Here is a 9007-nt window from a genome sequence, read left to right as displayed (position 1 = left end):
TACATCTTAGTGCGATTGCTGCCTTCCATCAGCAGCATGATGGGAAGTCCCTTTCTGTCCACCCTTTGGTTTCTCGTTTCATGAGGGGTCTCTTGAATGTCCATCTCCCTCTCAAGCCTCCCCGTGTGGTTTGCGATCTCAATGTGGTTCTTGCTCAACCGATGAAACCTCCGTTTGAGCCTATGGATAAATCTCATCTGAAGTTCCTTACTTGGAAGGTAATCTTCCTGCTCGCGCTCACCTCTGCTCGTAGGGTTAGTGAGCTACACAAGTCTACAGGGCAGTTGAGGCTGCTTCTTGATATTCAAAAATTGGCAAACGTTTTCAATTGTTTCCTAAAATGCCGTTTTCTAAGTCGCTATTAAAGAATTAAAATCTTTGTCTCATAGTGCAGCCTGATACGATAAAAGATGTTGATAACTTTTTTTTTTTTTAGATCGACAGACTTTAACTGAAGGAAACATAACATAAATCTTTATTTTTATACCGCACAAGCCTTATGTTCTAAGCAGTTGACAGAGTACTTTTGTACTTTGGGAGCCGCCTTGGACAAGAGCGGATTATAAATATTTTAAATCAAATAAATAAAAAGAACAACTACAACATAGTAACATTTGGTAATAAGGATTTAAAGCAGGGGTGTCAAAGTCCCTCCTCGAGGGCCGCAATCCAGTCGGGTTTTCAGGATTTCCCCAATGAATATGCATGAGATCTATTTGCATGCACTGCTTTCATTGTATGCTAATAGATCTCATGCATATTCATTGGGGAAAATCTGACTGGATTGCGGCCCTCAAGGAGGGACTTTGACACCTCTGATTTAAAGAATAATAACAGTGGAAGAAGGAAAGGTGAATACAGTATGCACACATCAAGAGCGCTTTGAATTTACAAATCTGAATGAATCCATAAGATAGTTAGGAGCAAGGCCGAACAATACCTTATAACAAATGCAATCAAATTTAAAATTCACCTGAACCTCAGCTGGCAACCAATGCAATTCATGATCAAACTATTTCAGATTAAAGGTCACTCGAACAGCAGCATTCTGAAAAAAATATCTATATTCAGACTGCCATGACTTTCCCCAAATCATGCTCATTATGAAAACGTCTTCCCTTAACATTCGAGTGTGAAGTAAAAAGATATAGCTGAAGAGATCAGAAACTGTGGTAGGGGCTTTAGTTTCAACCATACAAACTAGTTTTTAGCCAAATCCAGTTTTACGTAACGGTGTAGGACTGGACTCCACTTTCCATTGTTTCTTTTGTTATTAAAAGTAAACTATTTAATTTTGGCATCTAAGATTATTCAGTCTTGTTCTAGTTGATGAAAAGCGCAGTGGCATAATTTATTTAATAACGGGCTGTGTTTTCCTTTTTCCATTGTACACTTCCTGTTATATATTATCTTTTATTCATCATTTATAAATGAGGTTTAATTACTTTAGAACTGTGGCAGGTTTGCAAAAGACAGCTGGGGCTTTTTCTCTTGCTCCTCTAGAAGATTATAGAAAGACGAAAAGAAAAATTTGAAATATAACATGATGAGTTTGCCATGGCTTCCAGAACATTGCAGGTGGATTTGTCAGGAGAGGAACATATAATAGTTACTGTGGATGGGCAGACTGGATGGGCTATTTGGCCTTTATCTGCCATCATGTTTCTATGTTGCTAAAGTTCTATGACCTCACAATGCAGGTGTAAAGAGCCTTAGCCTATAGGAAGAGGAGATGCAAATGTTAAGAGCCTTAGTTAATAGGGAGAGGAGGAGATAGTGGATGCTGCAGATGGGTAGTCTGGACGGGCAATTTGCTTTATCTTCTGTCATGTTTCTATCATTAGTGAACGCACCTGACCCGCCCATGCTCTTCCCTTGGCCACGCCCTTTTTTCAGTTGCATGCTAAGAGATTTACCCATGCGTCTTTATAGAATAGCATTTAGCAAGCTGTGTATGTAAATTCAAATTGTTGCTAATTAATGCCAACAATTGAGTGTTAGCACTCAATTATTGGTGTAAATTGGTTCATTACTCAAATTGCGCACACAAACCGAGCACGCACACAAATTTCCTTATACAATTTTGAGCAACAGTGTGTCGGAGCATTTAGAATCTGAGGGCTAATGCTATCAGTTTGTACTCGGGGTTATAGGTTTGATATTGTTTCCACAGGTAGCGCAAAACATTTTCCACTGGCACCTTTGGATACACTTGTTATATGTTTCATATTCACACATTTTGAGACATCGCTGCTGATGTACTCTACTTTTTTAATGACATAAGAATATAAGAATTGCCGCTGCTGGGTCAGACTCGTGGTCCATTGTGCCCAGCAGTCCGCTCACGCGGCGGCCCTCTGGTCAAAGACCAGCGCCCTTACCGAGACTAGCCCTACCTGCATATGTTCTGGTTCAGCAGGAACTTGTCTAACTTTGTCTTGAATCCCTGGAGGGTGTTTTTCCCTAAGACAGACTCCGGAAGAGCGTTCCAGATTTCTACCACTCTCTGGGTGAAGAAGAACTTCCTTATGTTCGTATGGAATTTATCCCCTTTCAATTTTAGAGAGTGCCCTCTCGTTCTCTCTACCATGGAGAGGGTGAATAACCTGCCTTTATCTACTAAGTCTATTCCCTTCAGTACCTTGAATGTTTCGATCATGTCCCCTCTCAATCTCCTCTGTTCGAGGGAGAAGAGGCCCAGTTTCTCTAATCTTTCGCTGTACGGGAACTCCTCCAGCCCCTTAACCATCTTAGTCACTCTTCTCTGGACCCTTTCGAGTAATACCATGTCCTTCTTCATGTATGGCGACCAGTGCTGGATGCAGTACTCCAGGTGAGGGCGCACCATGGCCAGGTACAGCGGCATGATAACCCTCTCCAATCTTTAAGACGTCTTGGTCAGGGGATGCAATATCCTCTCGCACTGAAGATATGTCTCCCTAGCACTCCCTGAGGTAACATTTAATCAGATTGTGAAAAATTGCAGGCAGACCTTAGGAAATTGGAAGACTGGATATCTTAAGTGGCAGATGAAATTTTAAGTGGACAAATGCAAAGTGATATACATTGGGAAGAATAACCCAAATCACAATTACCAGATGCTAGGGTCCACCTTGGAGGTTAGCACCCAAGAAAAAGATCTGGGGTTATTGTAGACAATACGAGGAAATCTTCCGCCCAATGTGCGGCGGTGGCTGAAAAAGCAAACAAGATGCTAGGAATTATTTAAAAAGGGATGGTTAACAAGATTAAGAACGTCATAGTTCCCCTGTATCGCTCCATGGTTCGACCTCACCCGGAGTATTGCATTCAAATCTGGTCTCCTTATCTCAAGAAAGACATAGTGGCGCTAGAAAAGGTTCAAAGAAGAGCGACCAAGATGGTAAAGGGGATGGAACTCCTCTCGTATGAGGAAAGACAAATAAAGTTAGGGCTCTTCAGCTTGGAAAAGAGACGGCTGAGGGGAGATAGGATTGAAGTCTACCAAATCCTGAGTGGAGTAGAACGGGTACAAGTGGATCGATTTTTCACTCCGTCAAAAATTACAAAGTCTAGGGGGACACTCGATGAAGTTACAGAGAAATACTTTTAACACCAATAGGAGGAACTGTTTTTTCACTCAGAGAATAGCTAAGTTCTGGAACGTGTTGCCAGAGGATGTGGTAAGAGCGATTTATGTAGCTAGTTTTAAAAAAGGTTTGGACAATTTCCTGGAGGAAAAGTCCGTAGTCTGTTATTGAGACAGATATGGGGGAAGCCACTGTTTGCCCTGGATCGGTAGCATGGAATGTTGCTGCTTTTTGGGGTTTGGCCAGGTACTGGTGACCTGGGTTTTGGCCACTGTGAGAACAGGACCCTTGGTCTGACCCATAAGGCTATTCTTACGTTGCAAGTAAAGATGAGAAGGAGCCGTAACCTGTTTGAGGACTTTGTTTCTTATTTTGTTTTCTGGGGTGGGGAGGCAGGTGGTCACACGCTTAGTTATTGCTAATTTTGTTTTCCAACCTCGGAAAAGATGACAATTTTCTATTGCATTACACATTTTTGGTTTATTTCTCTGCTTTATCCCGTCAGTGGAACTGTCTTTTCTGATGAAAGTGAGTTGGCCTTTCTTCACCTATTTTGACATAGATGCTTTTGGGAACCAGAAAAGTGAGATCGCCTTATGGGAGGAAGCAGGATTTGAAATCGGAAAAGATTGTAGCTTATTGGCTGAACTGTGCTGCAGTGTCTAAGTCATAATACTCCATCAGTGCTCTTTATCCCTATCAGCTTTTCTCCTACTATGTTTTAATTTTATTTATTCATTTTTATAGCCCGTCTACCCCAGGAGCCCAGAACGGGTTATAAGGATACATACTCAGTAGTTTTCAGGATCAATAGCAAACAAGCTACAGGATCAATAATGAGTTACAGGAAATTGAGATGGGTTTCGATAATATTCATGCAATGGGAAAACTAAAAACGCACATGTTATAGTGAATCTGCATTCCACGGGGTTAATAACTAAACTAAACTAAACTAAACCATTAGGTTTGTATACCGCACCATCTCCGCATGCGCAGAGCTCGGTACGGTTTACAGAGGTTAAGAGGAAAGGAATTACAAAGAAGGGATATAGGAGAGGGAACTGAGAGGATAGAGAGGGGCAGGGTACTAGAGAACGGGAGGAGATTAGATTTTTGAGAAGAGCCAAGTTTTCAAGCATTTACGGAAGGATTGGAAGGAGCTAGAATTTCTGAGCGGGGATGAGAGGTTGTTCCAGAGTTCAGTGGTTCTAAAGGGGAGGGATGTTCCAAGTTTTCCTGGGCGGGATATACCTTTTATAGATGGGAAAGATAGTTTCAGTTTTTGGGAGGGTCTAGAAGAGAGCGGGTTTGATGAATTCCAGAAGAGTGGGATAACGGGAGGAAGGACGCCATGTAGAATAACGAGCTACAGGAACAGCACACACGTGTTACAGAAAATTGAGATGATTTTTTTAAATGACATCCTCCTATGCTTTAGTCCAGGGGTCTCAAAGTCCCTCCTCGAGGGCCGCAGTCCAGTCGGGTTTTCAGGATTTCCCCAGTGAACACATTACTAACACTGTCAGAACATGTTTTTTCAAATTGCGTATGATCCGCTCAATTGCCAAATTTTTAGAGCCAAAATCACTAAACATATTGATTCATTCATTAATTATTTCAAAGCTTGATTACTGTAACTCTTTATTAATAAATGTCACCCAAAAAGAGAAAAAACGTCTTCAAATAGTTCAAAATACTGACCACGTTACACCGCTCTTGATTGAGTCACATTGGCTTCCTGTTGCCCATCGCATTACTTTCAAAATCTTACTTTTAGTTTTTAAAACATTGACTACAAATGAACCCCAATTTATCAATAGATTACTTATTCCACATAGTACGTCACGCTCTTTAAGATCCACCAATCAAAAACTCTTAACAGTTCCATCACTAAAAGTCATCGGAACTCGTCGCCCTGACATTTTTTCTGTAATAGCCCCACAATTATGGAACAGTTTGCCCCAGTATCTTAGAGTAGAAAATGATCTGAAACAGTTTAAAAGCAGCTTAAAGACTTTCCTTTTTAAAGATGCGTTTAATTTATAAGCTTAATTAAGGATTATTATCAAATTTTTCCTTTTTTATCTTTTTATTTCCCCGTTATCTCCCCTACCTGTTGTTTTTTTTACCATTTATGTTTTCTTTTATATATACGATTGTAGTTCTACCCTTTCTTTCCCCAAGTATCTGTTAGTTTGTATGACTTTATTTATTACTAGCTGATGCCCCGGCGTTGCACGGGTATTTAATTATAGCAATAACACTGGAAATGGATTCAAATAAAGATACTTTATAGTGGTGAATGAAATTATTGTTTTACAGCTTAATAAAAAGTACAATATTCAAATTATAATGTGAAATATTTGACAAAATGAATACAATACAACTAACGCAAAACGTGATTATAAACAACATTTTTAGTTTCACCTCCAGGAGCAAGAACATATAAATTGTTGGGTGAACCCACCCTTGAGCAAGCAACATAGAGTTGTGGGCCGAGAGACCCCCAGAACATATCACCCCAGGTAGTGAGGCATCTGCATACCAAGTTTCATTCAAATCGGTCAAACCGTTTTTGAATTACAGTGAGAATGGCAGCTTTTTACATTTTTTCCATTGACATGAATGGGTGAAATCTGATTTTCTGTTTGTAGCTCCGCCCACGTGTGCAGGTGGGCCGCGAGACACCCAGAACATATCACCCCAGGTAGTGAGGGATCTGTATACCAAGTTTCGTTCAAATTGGTCAAGCCGTTTGTGAATTACTGTGAGACTGGCAGCTTTTTACATTTTTTCCATTGACATGAATGGGTGAAATCTGATTTACTGTTTGTAGCTCCGCCCACGTGTGCAGGTGGGCCGCGAGACCCCCAGAACATATCATCCCAGGTAGTGAGGGATCTGCATACCAAGTTTCGTTCAAATCGGTCAAGCCGTTTTTGCGTGATCGCGGCACATACACACACACATACATACACACATACATACCTCCGATTTTATATATATAGATTTTGTATGATAATGTGTCAAATTTATGTATCCTTTTATAATTAATCTGATGTATCTATTTTTTATCTGTAAATCGCTTAGCAAATTAAATTAAGCGATTCAGTAAGTCAAAAATAAACTTGAAACTTGAATATGCATGAGATCTATGTGATTTCAATGCATATTCATTGAGGAAATCCTGAAAACCCGACTGTATTGCGGCCCTCAAGGAGGGTCTTTGAGATCCCTGCTTTAGTTAAACTAAGAGAATCCAAGCTAAAGAGAGGCTCCGAATGGTAACTGCATGGCTGTAGTAGAGAAGCCTTTAGTTTCAGAATGGTATCTACATACAGCCTCCTCTTCATGCTTTCCCCTACATTAACGCAACAGATACTATAAATGCACATAGACAACATAGGGCAAGCAACAAAGAAATAATCCGGTCAGTATTAGGGTTGCCAGATTTTCCAATCGGAAAAACCAGACCCCCTAGACCCGCCCCCCCCAGGCCCGCCCAGTAATGCCCTAATCCCGCCCCCAGCCCCGCCCCCGCTGCCTGCTCTTGTGCGGATTTCCTCCCTGCCCGACGCGATAGGAGGAGGCTTTTCAAAACCCCGGACAAAGTGCTGGGTTTTGAAAAGCCGTCAGGACCCCCGGACATATCCTCAAAAGGAGGACATCTCCGGAGAAATCCCGACATCTGGTAACCCCAGTCAGTGGTTTTGTAGGTACCGACAGGAAAATTGTATGAATGACACTTAAAGGAGCCTACAGTGGTGTGCCTAGCTGATGTAGACGCCAAACTTGTTTAATAGACGAAATCGGCGCCGATAATTAACAATTAGCATCTCATAATTGAGATGAATTGTACTTAATTGCATGGTAGTTCTTTAACTTGGTCGGCGCCTACCACTTTGAGATAGGTGCCTAGTTCAAGGTACTTACCACAAAGTGGGCACGGTTAGGGGCGAATCATGGTGCCTGTTTTGGACTTAGGCTCCAGCAGGCCCCTCGCTTAGATGCAAGATATTTAGGCCTAAACACGGTGCACCTAAATGTTAGGACTCCTAGCGAAGCCTAAGGCCACTCAGGCCACCCTAAGCATGATTCTATAAAGTGCCCCTAACTTTTATAGAATCACACTTAGTGCCGCAGTAGTCAGCAACCTGGATGAAAGATCACAAACTGAAATTGAACCCAGATAAAACGAAATTCATCTTCCTAGAAAACAACAAAATACCAACCATAACCAACATTGAAATCAACGCAATCAACTACCCCATACAAACCACCCTAAAACTGCTAGGAATAACTATCGACCGTGCAACCGTAAATCAATAAAACAATACAAAAGTCATTCTTAGTCATGAGAAACTTAAGACAAGTTCGGAAATTCTTCGAGAAAACTCAATTCCAGCTCATAGTTCAGTCCTTAATACTAGGCCTACTTGACTACTGTAATATCCTCTACCTCCCATGCCCTACAACCATAACAAAACAACTACAAACTCTCCAAAACACAGCACTAAGACTCATCTACTCATTAAAGAAACATGATCACATTACAGATGCATATCTCCAATCGCACTGTTTTCACTGTCCTGGCTCTCCGCGAATCCTAACTCCACCAAATCCTCTCAAAAATTCATACTATCATTCCCCTCTTTAAAAGGCATATCCCATACAGGAAAACTTGGAACATCCCTCCTCTTCAAGATCACCGAGCTGAGGAGCAGCTTATCTGCCCCTCTCCGGAGTGCGACCTCTCTCCAACGCTTCAGAAAACATTTGAAAACTTGGCTTTTCTCTAAAATGTAACCACTCCCTCCCTCTCCTCTACACTTAATCCCTTCTCTCTCCCCTTTTTACCAAGCTCTTCTTCTTCCCATTGGAGTTCCTTTCTTTTGTAATTCCTGTAAACCGTGTCGAGCTCTACTTCTGTGGAGATGATGCGGTATACAAACTTAAGGTTTAGTTTAGTTTAGTTTAGCACTGGCTTCCGATCCCAGCAAGAATACAATTTAAATTCTACTGCCTACTATTTAAGACTTTATACGGAGACAGTCCAAACTATCTGAATAACCGCCTCATCCACAACACCGCAACCAGACATAGGAAAACTCACACCAAATTCTCATACCCCTCAATTAAGGAGGTCAAACGGAAAAAACTATATGATGGCCTCCTGGCCACTCAAGCAGCCAAACTAGACAATCAAATCGCCAATCTACTGACGGCATCCCTCGACTACAAGACTTTTAGAAAAGAAATAAAGACCATACTCTTCAAGAAAACTCTGAAAAAAGAAGTAATATCGCAAGTCTCAAACTCCACCTCTCACTAAAGCCAACTACCCCAAACAAATAACCTTACCCATTTCTTACTCTTTTTGAAAATGACCAATTTTTTTTTTTTTGTAAGTTCTTGTTGTAATACATCTTGGATAATTC

The sequence above is a fragment of the Geotrypetes seraphini genome, chromosome 11 (assembly GCF_902459505.1).
Source record: "Geotrypetes seraphini chromosome 11, aGeoSer1.1, whole genome shotgun sequence".
Taxonomy (NCBI): domain Eukaryota; kingdom Metazoa; phylum Chordata; class Amphibia; order Gymnophiona; family Dermophiidae; genus Geotrypetes; species Geotrypetes seraphini.
Note: the sequence above shows the minus strand (reverse complement) of the source record.